Genomic DNA, 23,975 nt, shown 5'->3' with positions numbered 1-23,975 from the left:
TCCATATTAACATGCATTTTCTCGTGTAGGTTCAGAGTGAACATATGTTCTTTCACTATTTGTAGGGTTAAACAGCTATCCAATAGCGGTTAAACTTAGTAAACCGCTTTTGTGGTGGTGGTTTTACCTTGTACTAACTTTAGCAATTTCAATAGATAAGTCTGCTATTTTGAGGTAAAATTACCATCATGAGTAGCAATTTTGCTAGGCAAACGCAGTTAGTGATGAATCATGAGTAGGAGTTAGTGAATCATGAGTAGCAGTTTGCTTGGTAGGTTATGCAGGGACCACCATCTACATTCACCTTATTCTATTGACATCGCTGATAACGAGCATACACTAAGAGATCTGAAAACAACTTTAGAAATAAAAAGGTGAAATAAACAGCTACTAGAAATTTAAGAAATGATTTGTGTCTAGGAAAAACTGCTACCAAAATTTCAGGACAATAACATAGAATGCATCCCTGTCAAACCACAAATTACACTACATTTTCCAAATAGATTTACTTAATTTCCAATACCAGAAATGCAAAGCCTCAGTAAAAATGCATTTTGGAGCTGCTTCAATCTTTTCCTCACTATTGGTTTTTTGCAATACTTCGTTTTCTAGACTCAAGATGGTCAACCTTAGCCTTCCTTCGTCGCTTGCTGATACATATCGATTCATAAAGCCCTCTTTTACGTCGAGACATTGTCAATTCTGACATGTCAGGCTCCTTAGATATCTGATCGTTATCCGCTTGATCTTGATCTGGAGCCTGAACATTCTGAATAGTACCAGTTATAGGGCAGACACCCTGAAGTTCCATTTTCATCTCTTCGTGATGCTGTTTCTCTTGTTTTGACATTTGCACCCATCAATCAGGAGCTTTAAGGTTACATAGAGCAAAGCAACAAAAAGGCAAAATTAAAAGATATGATTTTGTCCCTTAATGGGCATTAAGTTATGAATAGGATTATGAAGTGAGTTGCACAAGTTATCCTGTCGTTTTCTGCCATTGCCCATTGTTAATAGTAAATACACATTCACCAAAAATAAATAAATAAATAGATTCAATATGAATCCTAATATCCCATATTAAATGAAGAAATGAGGTTTCGCCACAATTCCATCCCCTATCATGCCACGGCAAAGAACTTACCTACAACCCCCCTGCTCTGGTCTAGTCGTGTAACACCCCAATAATTCTCTCTTACAAACTTGTGAAAAACCTGAACAATTCCAAGAGAATTACTGGCGTGCTACCGCCACGTGTTCAAACGTTAAGGCTCTTCCAGGAAATAGCAGCGGAAAAACCAAAATAAATATATATAAGTTTCAAAACCAATAACCAAAACCAAATTAATTCATACAACTTGGAACCATTAAGGCCCTTATTCAAAATTCCACAAAAGTAGTAAATAAATAAAACAAGAGTTTAAATAAATTCAAACTTATGAAAAGAAATAAATTGCGAACAATAACCAACTCTCCACTCAAAATCACACAACCCTGATGCGAATGCTGCATGTGTAAGAACATGTGGTTAATCTGCTCCCTAATATTACAAGTGTAAAAATTGGATCGTCACAGGGTCATTGAAAGGCGAAGGTCATGACCAAAGAAAGACACACAAAGCACGCAATCAGCAAAGCTGAGTACATACAAGCTGCGAAATAAATTAAGAAATACCTAACATGCTACTAATAATCAAGCATAGGCATCATTAAATTATAGACTCATCCCATGACTCAACCATCAAATTTATTAAGACTTCACTAGTTAATATTAACTAACTTATTTATTTATTTCATTGGATTTAACAATAGACAAGGTTGTCCAACCCATGTCCCATTTGGAACATCAATAAAAGAAAAACCACATGCCTCCTTTCGGAAACATCAATAAACATCCAACGACCAAGGGCGCGACTCCGAGACCGTAGTTAGTATGAGATCTCACCTAACTCCTAGTTTTAAAAAAAATATATTTGAAATAGGAGACTCGTATATCAGATGACCTCGATAAAAGTACACGGCTAATACCCAGCCCCTGATTGTCATTACTCAAGAAGTGCACCAATCCAGAGTTTTATTGCTCATCCATCTTGCACTTTATGTGATTTACAGGTTTAGACTTAGTTATGACTCATATGCATAACAATACAAACATTCTAAACACAATTCAATCAAACAAGACAAATTTCCAATTTCAATTCTTGATTTATTAGTGACAAACAACACTTATTATTTATTCCTTTACTACCTCGGTGTATAAACACCTTGAGTGCATAAGGCACCCCAAAACCTTAACCTTGTCTTATAAGACTTGAATTCTTCCTTTACTCATCCTATTAGCATAACCATGAATGAGTAATAAATTAATCTTTACACAAATTGCATACCTTTGCCTCTAAGCGCACCTTGCATAATTAGAGCACAAATAATACTTGCAATATAAAATAGTGCACATCATATGAATTTCACAATGTATAACCAAACAGTCTAACTCAGTCATCCCTATACATGATACTAAGTTCTCGATCCGTCCTTAAACATGCACCTACAAGCAAGGTTTCGTAACTTGTACGTACCTTGAATAAACGAATTGGTATGCCACTTCACTATCTAGAAATCACCTTCAATAAACTCCTCTCCTAAACCAAACAATAACATCTCAATCAATATCAAATCAATCAAATTTACAGCAATTCTAACTTACTTTAAAACCTTCAAAATCCAAATCAAACAACACTTTAAAACCTTCCCTTTAGTTAAAATTAAAGGCTTATATATAGTTCTTTGAATTTTTTCATAAAAACCTTAAAATACACTCTTATACAATAAATTACAGCAAGTTTAAAGTTTAATAAAAATCTGAAAATTATTTAAAAACCCCTAATAATCTCCCATTTTAATGGGTGATTAAACCCTCTTTATAAAACATCAAAAGTAGTACTTAGAAATTATTTCCAGCAATTAAACTTCAATAAAAACATCTATTTATGCTTAATTAACTTTAAACATAATTAATTTTATCAATCAAACTCAAGGATAATATTTTAAGTATAAAAAAACTTCGTTAAAATCAAAAACTGCCCGAAATCATATTTGGAGGCTGAATTTGGCCACGAGAGGGTGATGCTCACTGCATAAGGTAGTGAGTCTTTCTTAAAACATTGTTTTCACATGGAAAACACTACTTTTTTGTCAAAATCGGATGAGTTCAGAATCTGATTGGGATTAAAACGGAATTAATATTAACGAACGGAAATCTAAAAATTAAAACCCGAATTTAAGTGTTCAAAATAATCTAGAATTAAATTAAAATAACCATTAGTTATGATCACCAAAATTTTAAAACATCATTACTATAAAAGCCCTAAAACAATTGTTCATAAAAACCCTAAAATCATGATTTTCAATAATTAAAAACCCTAGGTTATAAAATTTACAAAATCTGAAAATTATGACTCTTATAAAATTTGAAATTATAAAGTTTAATCATCAAAATACAATTTGATACTAATTAAATTAATTTCAACAATAAAATCAAAACCCATAAATCAATAATTATAATTACACAAATTAATAAAACTATGGAGAAAGAAAATAAGACTAACCTTTTTGTGTGGGAAATTTTTGGGGATTCATGGGGTATTTATAGGGGAGAATTGTAGGGTAAATAGGAAGATTGGGCCTCGTAAAATTAATGGGCCAAATGAATGAAACGGACTAAACTTTAGTTGTATTGAAATAAATTATAAAATGAAGGTTCATAAAATGATTTGTACCAAAATAATTTTTGACCCTAAAAAATAATTTGAATATTTTGAAATTAAATTATGGAAAAATACAAAACAATATTATAAATAAAATTAAATTTCATTTATAACATATTTAAAAATACGGGAGATTACAAGCCGCCTAGTGCCTAGTCTCTAAAGCCATTGTTGGACTCACTTCTCATACCTTATAACACACTGATGTAATGACAATATAACAGTCACCAAATAGGCCCTTCTCAGCAATAGCCATGATAATGCTCATTAGTATTTGTATTAGGCTAACTCCGTCCCAAGCCTGGATAAAGGAGGGTTTCAGTAGACCAATGATAGCCGGTGTAAAACTTTCTCACATCCCAATGACATGATAATTTGGTTCATGTAGCCGACCCCTCTTATGAGGTTAAGACTTTGATTGATTGAGTATTTGTATTAGGCTAGAGATAAAATGTCAAAATCATTGATCAACCCACATTTAGTTAAATCAATAATCGCTCATGAACATAACAAGGCAAAATATAAGTGAAAGTGGTACATATATGGACTAATTTTGCAAACTAGGAAGCACTGTAACCCTTTTGTAGCTTTCTTATAAACTGCTACAGTCTAGCCTATAACCGCCAATTGCCAAAATTAACACCACACATTTTAAGACAATGATGATTGATTAATCGATAAAGACTTCCTCCAATTCTTTTCAATTGACACATTTTGACTTGTGCATTGTTCACCCTCCCTCTTGACTGTCATTAGTGAGTTATACACAAAGACAACAGAATCACATAGGATCTTGTTATATTCATCTTGATACATAAATTCAAAAAACCACCTTTGTAATTTATTTAAACTTTTGATGATTATAGATATTATTGGTTAAAGGTATACATTAGCAAGTGTAACTAGACCTGGCAATCCTGACCCAAACCCGATGACCCGACCCATGACCCGAAATCGACCTGAAATCAGTGACCCGAAATTGACCCAAAACCCAAATTAACTCGACCCGAACTGACCTAACCTTGACCTGAAACCCGAAACGACCCGACCCAAAGTTGACCCGAGACCCGAAACGACCCGACCCGAAGTTGACCCGACTTGAAAATTACCCGACCTTTAACTTCTTTTAGTAAATTATTATATAAATTATAAAAAGTTTATATTAGGAAATTATACATTAAAATAGACCCAACATCTTACAAGACTACATTGACTTTCATATAATAGCTAAAAAAGATGGTCAAAGTGAGATGTGTGAATAGTGCAAAATGTCAAATCGTTACGAGTAATTTGGGACGGAGGGGGTATAAGAATAATTCAAATAAATTATTACAACAATGACAATGATAATAAGAGTACGTATTAAAACTAACATCAATAAGATAGTGAGGTATAACTCAATTAGTTAGAGCATCCCTCGTAGTTTCAGAAGATCATGAAAGTGATTCTCAACCTAAAATTCTAAACAAAAAAAAAGGTTAATAAAAGTCAAACAATTACTATAATCCATGAAAAAAATAGCCTTAATAAAATAGTGAGTTTTTCGTATAAAAAAAAAAAAAAATATATATATATATATATACAGAGTTGAATTTAACCAAATGAATCACCCGAATATGACTCGACTAGAAGTTGACCCGACCCGAAGTTGACCCGAAAATTGACCTGACCCGACCCGAAAATTGACCCGAAGTTTTGACCCGATACCCGACCCGACCCTATTATCGGCCGACCCAAAATCGACCCGAAACCCGAAATGACCCGACCCGATCCAAACTTGACCCGATAATCTTTTGACCCGAACTTGACCCGACCCGAATGACTCATTTGCCAGGTCTAAGTGTAACTAAAGTAGAGTCAACTAAAAAGAAACATAGGGAGGTAAAAGATTATCAAATACTTCCTCAGTTTTTTTATTTTTTAATTGCACCATTTGAGTTGGTCACAAATTTTAAGAAAGGAATAAAATAACCAAAATGCCCATGTGAGTGATGTGACTGAAGGAGATTAAAAGTGAGGTAAAAGAAACATAGGCACGTAAAAGAATATCAAATGTAAGTAAGGTTGAAATAGGTATTTCGTATGTGAACACAAACAAAAAGTGAATGAAAGTATAGCCATTATAGAATTTGTGTAATTAATATGCAACTTCCCTATAAGAAAAATGGTGCAAAAATAAAACAAAGTATAATTTTGCAGCCAACCAATAAAGCTTAGTTAGATATCAAGTGCAGGCTAATTTTTATAAATGGGACAAAGGAAAAGAGAATTTAGCTTAGCTAGCCTTTAATAGCATGTCATCCACAATTTAAACTTCTAAGCCACAAAATCTTTCAATGAATTTGGACAACGTGGAAGTCAATTCAATTATAAGCAAACAAACAACTTCTAAAATAAATATACCTCTTTCTTTCTCTCAGCTGCCTTGTTAGCTTCTACACGACCCGCAACACCCTCCAACAATAGATTCTGAGTGTCATTCTGATCTTCATTCCCAATTGCTGGTACTGGCAATACTTGTTTTCTAGCAGCAGCCTGAAGCTGCTTAATTTTCTGTGCATAATCCGGGGTGTACCCCTCTGCCTCGTTGTCAACAAAAGGAGAGAGATGTGGTGGCGGGACCCTGCACATAAATTGCATTAATGTAAAGTTTCTTCCTGTCTTACACTGACTTACTGCAACATGCCAACAAACCTGAACTGCAGATTAGATTTTCATGATAAACAATATGGACATTATTCATCCCTTGGATCATGAGGCTTAGCACTAACAACTAACAAACAAATACATCAGTCTTATAGGCTACATCAGCTTTTACAAGTTGACCTTATACCCTTCTTTCTCTACAATCTCCACGTTCAAAATAGAATATTTGGGTTTTTCTACATTATACCGCTGTAGTATTGCGTTTTCTAAGTTGCACCCAATGTTTTTAAAAGTTACATGTAGTACCCTTTAGATGCAATAAGTGAACCTCCCTCACTACAATTGCACTGCAACAACCACCACCACCCACCTCCCTCATTTCTCTCTCTTCCTCAAACCCACCACCACAATCCTCTCCCACTCTGACTATTAAAACCCCACTTTCTCTTTCCTCAACTACCCAACTCACCTTTCTTGCACCCAAAAAGAAACGACCCGCCTAAAAAAACTCAAGGATTTCATCCCTCTTAGAAAAATTGACGAGTCACCGTTTGAGCGGTGGATGGAGGAGATTGTTCAAGCCTACAAAGAGGGAATGCTGATTTTGTATAATTATAACTGAGTATCATTGTTGTCATTTTTTCAGTTGATTATTGGGTTAATGAACAATGGAGATTTAGATGTGTGTATAACTTAAGAATGCTATTTCATGGAGGTGGATGTTTACTGGGAATTCAAAAGAATTGTATGTGCATATCAACAATTGTTGAGTAGTGATGATTCTGTGACTGCCGAGCTGATTGGTCGTACGATAGAATAGCTTGCAAAGTGCTAGTTGTGGCGGTGGATTCAATCAAGGGAGAGGAGTGTAAGTGGCTCTACTAGTTGTGCTAGAAGTGGTTTGGAGGTTGGAGTTTAATGGAAGAGGGGAATAGGAGTGAAAAGAGCGATGAAGGAAGAAAGGATGTTATAACCTTATGATGATGTTTTCCAGCAAATTGGAGCAATTAGAGGAAGATGATAATGAATAATAAACTAAACGATGGAACCTAATGTCGAGGTCATGGCAAGGTTATGTTGTGTTCAATTATTGGACCTAAGGCAAACAACATGTAAATTTCAACATTGGGTATAGCTTAGAAAATCCAATACTAGAGGGGTATAATGTAGGAAAAGCCTAGATATTTTATAGGAAAAATTGTCAAAAATAATACAAACTTTGAGCGATCCGCCAAAAATAAGTCAAACTTTTAATTATTTCTAAATAATACAAACTTTGGAGTGTTTCCGCCTAAAACAAGTTATAACTGTTTAGTAACTTGATTAATAGGTTATACGAGATACGTGTCAAAATTTTATTAATTTAGCAATTTAATTTGATTATTTATTTATTTATTTAATGTTTTTTAATTATTAAAAGATTATTATTATTAATAATTATTATTTTTTTATTTTTATTTGTATAGAAAAATTTCATTCCCAACCCAGCCACCGCTGCCAGTCTGCCACCCTTCCCTGCCCATCGGCGCCGGTAAAGCCCATCTCCCCCTCTCTCGGCGCCGACCCTTTCCCCAACGCTGAACCACCGAAATTAAACCCCTCCCCCAACAAAACAACCAAGTATCCATCTCCCACCCAATCTAGCCACCTGTCGGACCACCCCCTACCCCAACCTGCCACCTTCAACCACGCAGTACTCCTTGTGGCAAACCCCACCAAGCCACCCTGCTCGCGAAACCTCACCAAGCCCCCAACAAAATCAATTGTCCCAAATCAAATCAAACACCAAATTACACAAAAACAAAATCCCTAACTCAAAAATAAAACAAATTATAAAATGTTGGTACTTTAGGAAGATGGTGTGGGAGCAGGAGCAGCAGACGACGGCTTTGACAAAGTTTTTGGTGGCTCCGAAGTCGGCGTTGTTACAAAAGCAGTTGTTGCTTGTTGATGATTCGTTTTTTAGGCGACAGTTAGTTGTTGTTATTGCGGCAGCGGCCGAAGTGGAGGAGAGAGAAAGAGTTTCATCAGTTTGGGTGGGGTTGGTTATTCCCGGTGGGATGGTAGGAGAAGGTAGTGGTTAGTGGAGGAGATGTTTATTTAAAAAAATTATTTTTGAAGTAAATATTTAATTATTAATTAAAAATAATTAAAGTTGTTATTAAGAGGTAGTTACATTGTTAAACGAATTTATTAAAAAGAAAAAAATATTAACCGGTTATTTAGGTTGCAGGTAAAATAACTTGTTTAAAGCGGACACCCTCCAAAGTTTGTATTATTTAGAAATAATTAAAAGTTTGACTTGTTTTTGGCGGACTGTTCAAAGTTTGTATTATTTTTGACAATTTTTCCTATTTTATATCCAAATTTGCTTTTGTATTTTTTAAAATAACTTTTTTTTTTTTTTGAAATAGAATGTGTCAAGGTCTCCAAGGCCCTTGAAATGAGGACCAAACATGCCTTTCAAGTTGATTGCAAAGTCAAAATAAGTGAAGAATCTAAAAGATAGGTAAAACTATTGCACATATATAACAGCCATAAAGCATTCTTAAAATCAACGTGATTTTAAACGGAGACACAAAGGGTACATACCTTCCCACCAGATAATCCTCAGTAGGCAGTATTATATGAGCGTTTACAGAATCAAAGACCCATTGAGGCTGAATGTATTCTCTAGAGAGAAACAAATGATTTTGAGTCGGACGATCAACAATCTGCAGGAACCAAATATACTATTAGAGTACAGTCCATTTCAAAAGTACAAACATCAATATAAAGGAAAAAAAAAGAAGAGAAAGGGGCAGGTGAGACCACAAGATACAATAATCATAAACCCATGTACATTTTAGGCAAGTCTTACGACCTAAAACACAATCTATGATGAAATAGCATACCACCAATCCTACTTAAAAGAAAATCAATAGACCAGAAAGTACCATGATATGTGGTAAATGGTAATGGGAATGTTCTTTAGGATTATTGAGTATTTACAGCAACATTATTTCTATCCTGATGGTAACCCTTATAAACTTTACAATAATTGCCTATCAAATTTAGTACTCCTATCATTCCAGAACTTCCACCATCATACAATCATAACCCTTTATAAACTTTACAATAATCACAGATGCAGGATGCAAGCCTTAAAAAATTACTCCCTCCGTCCCCTTTTGATAGTCTCTTATGGGCAAATTTTAGTCCCAAGATGTTCACCCCATTTGCTTTTTCCAACAACCATTAATTATTAATTTTTTACCAAAATTCCCTCCAATTTGCAACAATATTTATGCAATTTAAATTTTCCATGTAAATTTTGTTTTCCCATGTACTTTTATTACTTTCTCTCTCTACTTTTTTGCATACCCAATGTTAATTTACTTTTTCAATGTACTTTTACTATTCTTATTTGTGTTTATTAATTCCCATGAAAAATGTTCATAAGGAACTATCAAAAGGGGACGGAGGGAGTATTAATTAAACAGTTTCACCATTATTATCACTATCAATCTAGAAATACTGAATAAACTATGTGATTCCACCGTTCTGAAAGTTCTTAACACTTTAAAATTTTCCATTCTAGAAAGTTCAAAGCACTTGCCTTACATTCCATTTTTGCAAAAAAAATTTCAATCTTATCACTCTGACCCACACAATATTTACATCTTTTCACTCAATCGCTCCTACAATATCTATGTTTTACTTACAACCACCCGCCTTTTTACACTCTTTTACTTTATCCACCTTCATCTTACACTCATTCACTATATCAACACTTTCTCCAATTGCATTTTCATTTAGAAACACAATTCGTAAACCATAAGATACAACTACCCTTCATGAGCCAATATCACTACACTGAACATGGGAAGTCAGGCTTGCCAGCTTACCTGATGAGTAATGCTTGTGTCAGACTCCTCATATGGAGCTCCATCTCCCTCCTAAGAGACCATTCCACCAAAGGCAGAGATCACAAAAAGCAACGGCTCCCGGGTAGCTTTGATGCAATTACATAAGATAAAAGAGAAGTAAAATAAGAACTTGGAACACATGAGCAGAATTTTTTTTTTAAAAAAAATCACTTTACCAAAAGCAATTAGTAATAATAAGAATGTAAAAGAAAACATACAAAGCAAACAAGTATAGTAACATAAAAATAGATCATGCCTTAATACGCCTTGGGGGAGGCCTAACACACGGCCACAATTTTAATAAAATAATTCTTATCTACAATCTACAGAAGCTGAGAAGCACACAAGGATGCAAATACACAGTCAGAATTGGTGACTGCGTGATTCATCATTAGTTAGCTAAGGGTTGTAAGCCTTGTAACCACTACAGGTTATCTTGGCATACATGTGATGCATGAAAGGAAATTAATATTCAATTGCATCAATTCTAGGACTAGAAAAATCATGCTAATATGGATTTTGTATATATCACCTCTCACCCCAAGAAGAATATCATGTTTTTAAAAAGTGACCTGCACTCCTTTGTTTCTTCATCCGCATCATCCTCAATCTCATTTTCTTCAACAAGATGCATTAACGCTCCAGGCTCACAAGGGACCAGCTGATGTTGAAGTTATGCAAGCGTTAGCTGTGATTCATCTAATTTACTAGATAATCCAGTGCCTCCCTGCTCCTTGGATTTATTGGCAATGTACCTTGAAAGTGCATATAGATCTGTAGCAGAAACAAAAATAAATATTTAAAAAAAAAAACAGTTTTTAAAAATATATACAAATTACTAAATTAACCTTCAAGAAACTTTATGTACATGAAGCATCCTACAATAGCATTCTGAAGATTCATGAACCATTTCATATTAATTTGATTGTGGATTTAGAAGCAATATGTTTGGTATCTAGCTGAAATTTCATAGCCTTTTTACCAGATCAGCAAAGAACAATATTCACAAGTCATGCCGAATCACAAAAAATTATCTCTGTATTATAAGGCAAATGATAATCCCATGAAAAGTTTAAGCCTAAAACTACTTTCTAAGAAGATAAAGTATAATTACCAAGAGCAAGGAAAAGTTCCATATCCTACCATGCAGTATTGAGAATTTACATAATTCACATTTTCTAAACACACACATCTCCCACTCAAGCATTACCATGTCAGCAACATATTTCCCACATTTATAATCTCCCAATATATGAAAGCAAGTCATCATTGGGATGTGATCTCTGTTTAAGTGAATCACATGAAAAAGGAAGTTGATCACCAGCCTTTAGCTATTCTCAGTTTCACTGCTTCATCACCATCTACTCAAGGTGATTCATTTGAAAAACAATTCCTCAAAGACTTCCTCTACTAAAGTCCCACATAACAAAGGTGCTAAGAGAGGATTACTTTAAATGACTAAATGTAGAACAGACATAAAAGTTTAAAATGAGATATTACAAAAATATGTAACCTCTAAGCATTGGTACATAGTTTCAATGTTTTTTTTAAAAAATTAAATTAAAGAAAAAAATCTCTCTCACCCAAGTATTCACCAAATCAAGCAATACAATTAATACTTTAATAGTCTCCCCTGATTCATATTTAGCTTCCAATAAGGGACTTATGGACTCTCTCTTCCCAGTCAAAAAAAGATATCATAAAGGTATTGTTGCCTTTCTCAACTTCACCACCAGCTACGAATGGTTAGCTTAGTTTTAAAAAGTGCGAGAGCGTAAAGCGAAAGCCCACGCCTCCTGCATATGAGGCACAATTTAATTTTATTTTTATTTTAAACTTCTTTTTCGTAAATAATAATACTAATAATAATAAATAACATTAAAAAAAAAGTTGTCAGAGTGACTGGTCACGTGATTAACAGTCAGAAGGAGGACCAGGCTTTTTTTATCAAAATTAAATAATTAAAAAAAAAAACTGAAAAAATAATAAAGAAAAAAAAGTTTACATTGTGAGTGGGTAGATACCGCAGAGGAGAGAGAGTAAGCAGAAGCAGAAAAAGAAATAATGGAGAAGAGCAGAGATCGAAGAGAAGGAAAAAAAAACTACCTGGGTTGCTTCACCGGTGCCGGCCGCTGGTATATATGCTGCCGGGAACCACTGAGGGATTGATCTCCGGCAAAGACTGCCATAGAAAAACCCACCAATTTTTGAATTGAAAAGCAACCCATAATTAGGGTTTTTCAGAAATTAGGATTTTTAAATTGGGGGTCAAATTGAAGTGATTTTGCTTGAATTAACAAGGGGCTTTTGCTTGAATTATCACTCTAAATATTGGGTAAGCTTCAATTTGGAAAACAAATGTGTTTTTTTACAAAAATTAATCCAAATCCCCTTTTTTCACGCTTTTAAACATAAGGTGGCTCACGCGCTACGCCTTACGCCTTGGCAGAGGCGGTCTGAGGAGCGCGCCTTCTGAAATGCGCACCGCCTAGGAAGGCCGAGGCGTTTTAGCTTGCGAATCAACTGCACCTAGGCGTGCTTTTTAAAACTAAGATGATTAGTCATGTTTCAACAACAACTACTATACCATGAACCCTCAGCTTTATTCAAGTCAAATCCAAGGGTAGGAAGCAATTACAGGAGTATACATCAATTATATGATATCCAATGGTGAATGTTTTAAATAAAGGTTTTTTTAATATTACATACAGCTATAGAAGTAATAGAACACATAAAATTTAACAAACTTCACATGTTGAGACTTGAGAAAGTGGATAGGCCACACACAAACAAGCAAAAAAAAAAAAAAACTTAGGCAAACAGAAAGGGTTCTCTTAGCTGCCTACAATATTACATCAAAGATAGTGGGGGATAAAGAGGAATGCTAGAACCTCTATCATAAAGCCATTACACTAGCTGAAATTTTCAAAGAATTCTCTTTTATATCAGAAAAACAAATAGCTATGCTACTCCTTAAAGCTCACACATCGGTACTTTACATAGCTCACTAAACAGATGTGAAAATGGATTTAGTTACTCCATCCTTGTCTTAAAAAAAAGGGCTATGTTACTGATTTAATCCAAATTTAATACCATAGTAACCCAGGTTAAGACTCCATGTAACTATCTATATATATATACATATATACTAAAACAGAGGATGCTCAACCTACAACTTGACACATGTCACTTTGTGATTAAAAATTTTCCCGCTTATTTTTCTTACCTTTCAAATATCAACTAAATCTTATTATGATATTGTAAATTTCTATAAATATATATTCATATAATTTAAAATAAATTTTTATACTAATAAGATCAATTAGTATAACAAAATATATTAACACTATTTATTGATTGCACTAAATATATTATAATTTCAATCATTGATTGCACAAAATCTTTTATAAATTAAATTATATGATATTATATTCCTATAATAGTAATGCAATAATAGTGATTACTCCAGTTTAAAAAAATTATTCTTATTACCTATTTACATACACATAATGATATAATACTACAACCCTAAGATACAATAACTATCTATCTATAATAATTATACTAAAACATAGGGCACTCAAGTCACACCTCGACATGTGTCACTGTATGGTTAAAAATTTTCCCGCTTATTTTTTTTACCTTACAAATATCAACTAAATCTTATTATGATATTGTAAATCACTATAAATATGTATATTCATGTAATTAAAAATATATTCTTATACTAATAAGATCAATTAGTATAACAAAATATATTAACACTATTTATTGATTGCACTAAATATATTACAATTCCAATCATTGATTGCACAAAATCTTTTATAAATTAAATTATGATATAATATTCCTATAATAGTGATGCAACAATAGTATAACTCTAAGATACAATAACTAAAATTTGCATTTTTATCATTTATATAAATGGCATATGACATGATTAACAATTTCATATCTCTCAAAGAAAATTGGAAGATAAAAGTTAGAATAGTTAGAATTTATTACGCTCTAATCCCGCCCATTTCCGCTATTCTTAGTAAATCACTATAAATATGTATTAATTTACACATACTTAACAAAGTATCAACTAAATAAGTTTAAAAAGTACTATTATTAACTACTCATACATATTGAAAAAATTCCTAAAGTTTATAATGTTTTACAAAATTGCATCATATTATGTCAATATACATATATACTTTGTAATTTATTCTATAAATTGTCAAAATATTGATTTCAAGTCAAATTTTTGCCAAAAAAAAGTAACTTATACGGTTTATTTTAAAGTTGTCAAATTTCAAGAAAAATTATAAATAAGAAATCTACATATACTTGAAATAATATCCTAAATTAGTTTGATTAAAAGATGGACATGGACCTGTCAATCGGGTCGGGTGTGGGTTGGGTCATTCCGGACCACGGGTCATTTCAGGTTGGGTCACTTTATTTTACGAATCGAGAAATGTTCAACAGTAACTCAAAGTTTTGGGTCAACCCAACGGTTTAGAATAATTTTACTATTTAATTTATTTTGCTATTATTTTTTTTCAATTTTTTTTACTCGAATATCCTTAATAATAATATTTTTAGCCATTATATGCCTACAACATAAATCATTACGAAACAAATCATCAATTCCTAACTAATAAAAAATAATAATAAAAAAAAGATTTTTTTTGAAAATAACACCACAAATTTCTCATAAAATTGATTATAACACCATATATTTTCAAATTTTAATTATAACACCACATAAAAACTCAAAATTTGGATTTCACCACCACTTGATGGAATCCGTTATTGGAGCCCACAATAGACACATGTCATAAATTTATTGGTTTAGAAAATTTTCAAAAAAAAAAAAAGAAAAAATAAAAAAAATGCAAAACCTTAGCCCAGCCAAGCTCCACCCCCGGCACCACCTGCCAGTCGCCGACACCCCTTTCCCCTGCCAAAACCGGCGAAACCAGCCCAACTATCCCTACCCCCCTTCCCCCTTCCCCCTCCTCGAAAACCACCCCCTCCCTAGAATCGAGGTTGCAATCGATGCTAACCACTGCAAATCTCAACCAAATTTTCGAACTCCAGCCCCTTCGAACCACCGCAAATACCAACCACAATCCACTAGATCGGTGCGAACCGGTATTTTCGGTGGTTTGGAGGGGTGTGAATTGGTTGTGTGTAGTGGTGGAGGTGATTGCTTGGTGCGAATTTTGTAGTTGGTGCTGTTAGATCTATGAAGCTTTGCAAAACTAGGGAGCTGGTTTCGACGGTTTTGGTCCCGACGACTGGGCTAATGGGGTGCCGGAGGCTGGAGCGGGTAGTGCCGATGGTGGAGCTGCCTGGGTAAGTTAGGGTTTTGATTTTTTTTTTTATTTTACAAAAAAACGGAGGCTGCGGGGAGGGGGGAAGATGGTGGAGTCGGCGTTTGTGTGGGGTCAGAAGGTTCCGGCGGTTTTGGTGGAGTCAGGATGTTTCGGCAAGTGGGTTTGGGTTGTCAACCGCTGGATAGGTGGTTCAGGTGGTGGGCTGTGTTGGGTCAAGGTTTGTGTTATTTTTCTTTTTTATTTTTTGTTTTTAATTTTTAGGAAAATTTCACATTTGCTACCAGCAAAAGGACCTTATTTCACATTTGCTACCACTTTAATTCTTTATTTTATATTACTACCACCTAAACACACTAACTGTTATAATCACTACCACTTGACTTACACCGTTAGTATTTCCGTTACCACCACCCAACCACCGTCCAGCCACCACTCCTTCCCACCCACCAGCTGCCAATCCGCCGCAACCACCACTCACCGTCCAGCCAGCCACCAAGCCACTGCCTGAGCCCCTGCTGCCCGCGACTCCGACCACCCTGATTGTCGGCGCCGACGTCACAATTCCGGCCCCTCGAAAACCCGATCAGCCCCTCTCTCCCCTCGAAACCCGCCTCAATCTCAGCCCCTCTCACCTCGAAAACCTCCGTCGATCCCAGCCCCTCTCTCCCCTACCCCCGTCGATCCCAGCCCCACTCTCCCCTCGAAACCACCGTCGATCACAGCCCCTCTCCCCTCGAAACCCCCGTCGATCCCAGCCCCTCTCTCCTCGAAACCCCCGTCGATCCCAGCCCCTCTCCCCTCGAAACCCGATCCAGCCCCTCATCGTCACCCGTTCCCTATTCTGGCCGCGACGAAGGCAGGGGGATTAATGTTAGGATTGTCAGTTTTGGGTGGGGAAGGGGAGGGGTCCGATTCCGACCCGAATCGCCGGCGCCGGCCGCATGTTTGGGCGCTGGCCGCCGGCCGGGGAAGGGGGGAGGGTGGATGACGGGGAGGGCTAGGGTTTTTTGGGTGGTTTTTTCATTTTATATTTATTTATTTATTATTTTAATTTTTTAATTTTTTTTTTAATAAACTTAACGGAAATCTAACGGATTCCGTTAAGTGGTAGTGATTATGAATGTTAGTGTGTTTCGGTGGTAGTAAAATAAAATAAAATTTTAAAGGGGTAGCAAATGTGAAATAGGGTCTTTTTGCTGGTAGTAAATATGAAATTTTCCTAATTTTTAATTTTATTAAACAAATTTTTTATTGACACGTGTCCATTATGAGTCCCTTTAACGGATTCCATCCAAAAAATCGTTAGTTGGTGGTGAATCAAATTTTTTGATTTTTTTGTGGTGTTATATATAATACAAATTTGAGATTTTGTGGTGTTATAATCCATTTTTTGTAAAATTTGTAGTGTTATTTTCAAAAAAATCCTAAAAAAAATACTTTTATACATTAAATATTAAAGGAAGATGCAAGCTAGGTCAACGTACGTGGCATGACGATAATCTGGGTTATGCAAATGCAATTGGTGTGGATCGATAGTTAGTGTAGGAGGTTGTTATGGATTTGTGTAAGATTTATATGAGATGGATAATTGAGATAAGGAAATGAATGTCGAATGGTAGCTTAGACAAATGATCAAACTCAAATAACCATTAAAACGGTTCGACGGGTTGGGTTTGACCCGTATGATTAAGACAAAAATACACATGAATATAAATGGGTACACGTTATTGTGATAGTGATTGTTACGAAATAATAAATAATATGGGGTTTCACTATTGTGGATTAAATTAACTAATACAGTTTAAATTTATAAGATTTACTCGTGTGATATTTAAACTTTTAAAACCGTGCAATTGCACGGGTTCTATACTAGTATATAATACTATTGCAGATTCAACAAAGGCGTATTTACCATTGGCTCATTTTTGGAAATTTTAACACTACTTGTCTTGAGAATATCCAATGAAGTGAAAGGGGAGGAGGGGAGAGAGCTCTGAAGGGGATTTTACCTACTGCTAATGCTTCCAATCGAGGATCAAGAATTGGTGGATACTTCACATCTATGGAGTGGTAAAGTTTGAAGTTCACAAAAGCAAGAAGAGTCTGCGGCATAATAATAAAAATATGATTACAAGCACAGAGAGGCTGGCATTATTTTTTAGTATGCCAAATCCCAATAAATTCCACAAACAGCCAAAATTACAAGCACAGAGAGGCCGACATTATTTATTAGTATGTCAAATCCCAATAAATTCCACAAACAGCCAAAATCTATAGATACATTGTTTACTTGATGCAAGTCATGGAGTAAATCAATCTAGCAGTACAATCAGATACTACACTATTAGTTTGGCACAGTTAGATATTTTCTGTCCAATTAGCTAAAATAAAACCCATAAACCCAATATAGGAAAGACAGAGAAAAGAAATTGAAGCATCATTACCTCATAGTATTCCAAAAAGGTTAGCATGACATTAAAATCAACATCATCAGTCAAAACTTGTTGAATTGAATGAGGGGCAATCCATGTTATTTTTTGTCCATCCACCTCTACCTAACACATATACAAGTTAATTTGAACATGATTAGCAGATATAAACTATGCAGGACTTAAAAATATGGTGTAAAATAAAAGAAATCGATGTTTGATTTCACACCAAGGTATTAAACAGATTCAATCACAATTGCAACATAGTTAAAAGAGCCACTTTTACACGCAGTGTAGATGTTTCAAGTTTTTGCAGCCTAAAATCATAGCTAAGGTAAGCTCCACATTTAAACTACAGTAGCGGTGTAGTGATGTGGCTGGATTTAATACCCCGATTAAGACTGGATATAGATATTGTCAAGACATGCTAAGTACCTGATAATAGATGCCTTTCACTGAAATGAAAGTCTTGCGTAACTTGTTGGTCCGAGCAATGAATGCTTGCCATTCATGACTCAACCTAAACAAAGCCGACAAAACGTGAGTATGAAAGTCAACAATGAGTTGATGACAAGCTAAGCAGTGAGAAGGTAAATATTATGAGCAAATACAGAAAAAAAAAATCACCATTACTGACCTACGGCAATTATGGATACGTTTTGCATCAACTTTTTGATTTTGTAATGTTGGCAAAGAAGCAAACAGGTGGATCATAGTAAGACAGTCATCCGAATCCCCAAGTGCATCAATAAACCTCGGGTACCTATTCACCACACAGGACAAGAAATTGAGATCGATGAAAACACTATAAACCAAACTAGGTCATAAACACAAATACATACCTCTCTAAGATAAGCCTATCTAAACTGTAAGATGGTTTATGTTCTTCAAGTCGAACAGCACGGGGCTTATTCTTCTTTGACAAAGCCTTTTTAATCTTCTTGTCATGCACCCTAATATCACGGTGAACAAAGAACCAAGCATAAATCAAATGAAAAACCTAACACCCTGTTCCACATTGTGAAAGGTACAGCTACAAAACCAATCATTCCTCGGACAAATTGAGGAATACCCATTTCCCTAATTCAATCCGCAATCATTCCTATACCTAATATATCACCTTAAAAGGGGTTTTTTTTTTTAACAATTTTAATGAAATTCTGGGAACTTATATTATACCAGCTCTCAAATAAAAGAAATTTCATAGCAGTTGAAGATAAACCCAACATTATAAATTGCGAAAAACATTAAAATCCAGGTTTTTAACAAATAACACAAAGCAGATAATTTCTCGTATAAGCAAATAAGATATAGAAACTCAAATTCAACAAAAATTGTATACCTAAAAAGAGGGAGAGTGACTTGGAGACTCTTGACAGCCTGAGAACGAGTAACGCATTTGGCGGCGTTACCTTCCTTTTTCTTGCCCTGAAAAAATGGTGAGAATAATATGAGGCATTCGAAGAAGAATGTCAACAAACAATCAAGAATAGAGAGATGAAACTGACCGCTGGTCTGTAATGCTTCGGCATGGTAGCTTTGAATGTCGAAGACTGCAACCTAGGGAGGAAGGAGAGAGTAGGAGACTGATGAAATAGGAACAGCTTAACAAAAACCCCCTAAACCCTAAACCTGATTTGTTTTTTGTTTATTTATTTATTTTATTTTTTTTAATAAATTGGGATGAAAGGAGAAAGAAAGAGGTGGACGGCGGCTGCCGCTGAGCAAAGGACTTCACTTGTTTCTTTCTTGTGTCTATTTTCATGTTTGGAAAAAGTAGCAATAATGGGTAGTTTTTAGTGGTCGAGTAGCGGATAGCTGCTAGGATAGCGAGTAGCTGTTAATTATTACTCCCTCCCTTTTTAAATACTTGCTTTGTTTCTCCGTGCGCGGAGTTTTAAGAGAAATTGGATAAAGTAATAATATATGGAGGTAGTGGGGTTGGTGAAAGAATAAAAAAATTGTAGAAAGCAAAAGTAGTGGAGAGAATTAGAAGAGAGGGTATATATATTGGGTCCACTAGGTGAGATAAATTAATTAAATATTGTAAAACTTTCCAAATAAGGAAATGAAGCAAGTATTTAAAAACGGCCGCAAATAGAAAGTGGAGCAAGTATTTAAAAACGGAGGGAGTAATGGGTAGAATTTACTCTCTCCGTTTTTAAATACGCTCCAGTTTTCTTTTCCGACCGTTTTTTAGGACTTGCTCTTTTTCCTTATTTGAAAATCTTTTACAATATTTAATTAATTTCTCTCGATGAGATGACCCAACATAAATCTTACGAAGTATTTTATTAATTTTATACTCCTTCTGACCCAATTTACTTGCAACATTTTGACTAGACACGCTTGCCGATGCATATGTTTGACCATTATGTGTGATTTTGTAAATTTCGTCTTGAAATATATGGTGTAGACAACAATGACCACTTCTTCATAGGACACCTCAAAATATGTATAAAAATTTAAATCATCTACACCGACAACTTCTTCATAGGAAGTGATCTTAAATTCTATCCTTCAATTCTACAAATACAATTGTTATGTCAAAATGCTACAAATACAATTCATCTCTTGAAATTAATTCAGTTATTATTACAAAGATTATTAACCACAATCTATCTATCTTCTACAGCTATACTAAAGCGGAGGGCACTTTAAAAAATAGCTTCACGTGTCACCTTAAAATTAAAATATTCCTGCTTTGTCTTGCTATTTTAAATAAAGCAATTAGTTCACCAAAAATTTTAAAGGTTTTTTAATTACGAAGTAATAAAATAATAGTTTCATACTAGAATAAAAATAATTGATCTTATATACTATTTTTTACTGCAAAATATATATTATTGATCTTATATGATACAAGTTTTGTCTAGAAAGATGGAAAAAATAATTTAAAAATTCTTCTTCAGTATTCACTTCACCAAAGTCAGTATATATTGATAAGTGTCTTTTATGTTGCTATTTTTAGGAGTTTTCTAGTTAGTTTTTCATAGACCTGGCAAATGGGTCATTCGGGTCGGTTATGGGTCGGGTCATTTCGGGTGGGGTCAAGTTCGGTTCAAAAGGTTATCGGGTCAAGTTCTGGTCGGGTCGGGTCATTTTGGGTTTCGGGTTGATTTCGGGTCGACTGATAATCGGGTCGGGTCGGGTATCGGGTCAACACTTCGGGTAGAGTTCAGGTCGGGTCAATTTTGGGTCGGGTCAGTTCGGGTTGGGTCAATTTTCCGGTCGGGTCAATTTTCGGGGCAATTTTGAGTGATACATTGGGTTACACATTACAGATTAATACAAAAAATTAAGGGTTCGTTTGGCATCGTTGTGGTTTTCTGTTTTTTGGTTTTTAAAAGTATATGATTTATGTCACATAATGAATAAAAAATTATTTGAACTTATTAAAATGAATATATTTTTGAAAACTGACAACAGAAAAGTGGAAACATCTTTTTCTTGTTTCCTGTTTTTGGTTTTTAGTTTTAAAAAAAATAGAAAACTAAAAATCAAAAATGATGCCAAACAAGCCCTAAGTTAATTTTATTACGGTTTATTTCTATTTTGGTTTGCTAAGGTCAAGTCTTTAACTTAAATAGATTCTGGTCATTTCAGGTATAAGATAATTTTGGTTCGGGTGATTTTGGGTTTCGAGGCTATTTGGGTCAATTAATTCAATTTAAAGGTCGGGTCAACTTCGGGTCGGGTCATTTCGGGTCTCGGGTCAACTTCGGGTCAGGTTATCTCGGGTCGGGTCATTTCTGGTTTCGGGTCAAGGTCAGGTCAGATCCACTTCGGGTCGAGTGTGGGTCGGGTCGGGTTGATTCGGGTTTTGGGTCAATTTCGGGTCACTAGTTTCGGGTCATGGGTCAGGTCATTCGGGTCGGGTCATCGGGTCTGGGTCACGATTGCCAGCTCTAGTTTTTCATAGTTTTTCTATCTTTTTATTTGGTTTTAATAACGTTTTACTACATTTGTCATGATTGTGTGTGAAATGTCGTTATTGCTCAATTTGCTTTTCTTACATATTTTGGTGGCTTATGACATTAGATTAAACTTTATTGGTTTACTCTTATGTTTAGGAACACTTGGATAAGTTCATTGCACTCAAGATTGAAGAAATATAAAACATAAAAGAACAAGTAATGAAGAAATGTGCACTTGATTTGCAAAGATCATAATTCAAACGCCTATATCTTTTTATCTACAAAACATTTTGGGGCGAATTCAATTGGAGATGAAAGCTTATCTCGAGAGCTTTCCAACGACAGGTCATATGCCTAATTCCGATGCAAAACGTGGGAGATATGCTCATTTGAAGCTGAGCAGTTTGCCCAGCCTGTGGGGAGCGGGCGCGCACCTGTGAGGAGCGCCCGCTCCAAACTTTCTGGAACGATTCTGCCGTATTTTTCTGCAGCTAGGAGCGCCCGTGCACGAAATTGGAGCGCCCGCTCCTCTACGCGCTGCTCGACTTTTTGCGGAGCTTCCTAGGCAATTTAGTAAGGGCTATAAATAGATTAGTTTTAGGTTTTTATAGAGAGAAACTCTCAAATTTTGGAGAGAGAAAGTGAGAAATACAATGGTTTTCATGGATTTTGGATAATCAAAGGAGGAATTTGATGATTTGAAGATCTCCATTTTATATCAATGAGCATTTCTTACTCTCTCTTCTCTTTATGCTTTATTAATTGCTTTGTTAATCATGTTTGAGTAGATTTCCTTCTACTAGGTGTTGAGTGAAGCTTTGTTATGGTTAATTGAGTTATTTGAGATAAATTTGATGATAATTGTGTTATTAAATTGATTGAATTGATGATGGCATGTTGTTTGTTTTAGATTGGATTGATCTCCCAAGATAGCAAACTTAATTGCATATTAGATCTAGTTTGACAAGGGATTGTGAATTAGAATTGATATATTTGATTGCATTATGGGTAAATTTCTTCTATGCACCTAGTCAATGAGGGATCTAGGCTAGAAATTTAAGAGATTGCTCTTGAGTGTAATTAATTCCCATTTTAATTCTTTCTTTGCATGATTGATTATCAAATAGATTCCCATTAACTTGTTAATTGTTCAAAGTGGATCTTTTCCCCTAGTAAACTTTATAATATCTTGATCTTTATATGTGTGTTAGTGTAGTTTTAGTGTCCACTATCCATAATCTGACTTCGGCGTAGCTTAAGCATTAGATCGAGAACAATCTAACATTACCGTTCCTTATGGTTCGACTCCGAACTTACCACTAGACTTGTTTAGGGGTTAGTTTAGGATTATAATAAATTTTGTTTGGCCGTGAGGAGGTTAATCAATGATGTGTCTATTTTATATAGTATTTTTACCCCCGTCCCTTGTTCATAATTAGTAGTGTTTTTGGCTCTTTAGAGCCACTTTTATTACTAATTGGTGTTTTCTAGTGTTTTCGTAGATTTGGTTGACTTTTGCAGGGATTTATGCTTTTGGAGTATTTTCCCGAGATATTTTGGAGCAATCACGAACATTGGAGAAGCACGACCAGATTCTATAGCCCAGGGCCGGTTAGAGCCATCGAACCAGTGATTAAGGGCTCGGTATAGGTGATACCGGGGCATTTGGACCGAGTATTCAAGACCAGAAGAGGAAACCCAGATTGGCCCGAAGAATTGGAGCCCAATCGTAGTCTAAATAGTGGCCCAAGTGAGCCGCCCGGCCAAAGAGGCTGGTGCCCGGAGGCGCGCCCGGCCGGGTGGGAGAAGCTAAGGTTGGCGCCCGGTGACGCGCCCGGCCGGGCGCGAGATTAGTACATCGAGCAAAAAGGCACGCCCGATCGGGCGGTGCCCGGCTGATCGGGCGCGTGTATTTATTAGGAGGCGATTAGCGTCGTTTTAGTTTGTTTTAATTTAGGATTTGTACGGAGTATAAATACTCCTCT

At 35.3% G+C, this 23,975-nt stretch overlaps 1 pseudogene; it reads right to left on the bottom strand.

Moving 5' to 3' along the window:
* Nucleotides 1–276: 276 nt before the first annotated feature.
* Nucleotides 277–20,111, bottom strand: LOC110713106 (annotated as a pseudogene).
* Between the last annotated feature and the right edge of the window lie 3,864 nt (nt 20,112–23,975).

This window comes from Chenopodium quinoa, unplaced genomic scaffold, assembly GCF_001683475.1.
Source record: "Chenopodium quinoa cultivar QQ74 unplaced genomic scaffold, ASM168347v1, whole genome shotgun sequence".
Classification (NCBI taxonomy): Eukaryota; Viridiplantae; Streptophyta; class Magnoliopsida; order Caryophyllales; family Amaranthaceae; genus Chenopodium; species Chenopodium quinoa.
The sequence above is the reverse complement of the archived record's forward strand: the minus strand, read 5'-3'. Positions and strand labels throughout refer to the sequence as shown.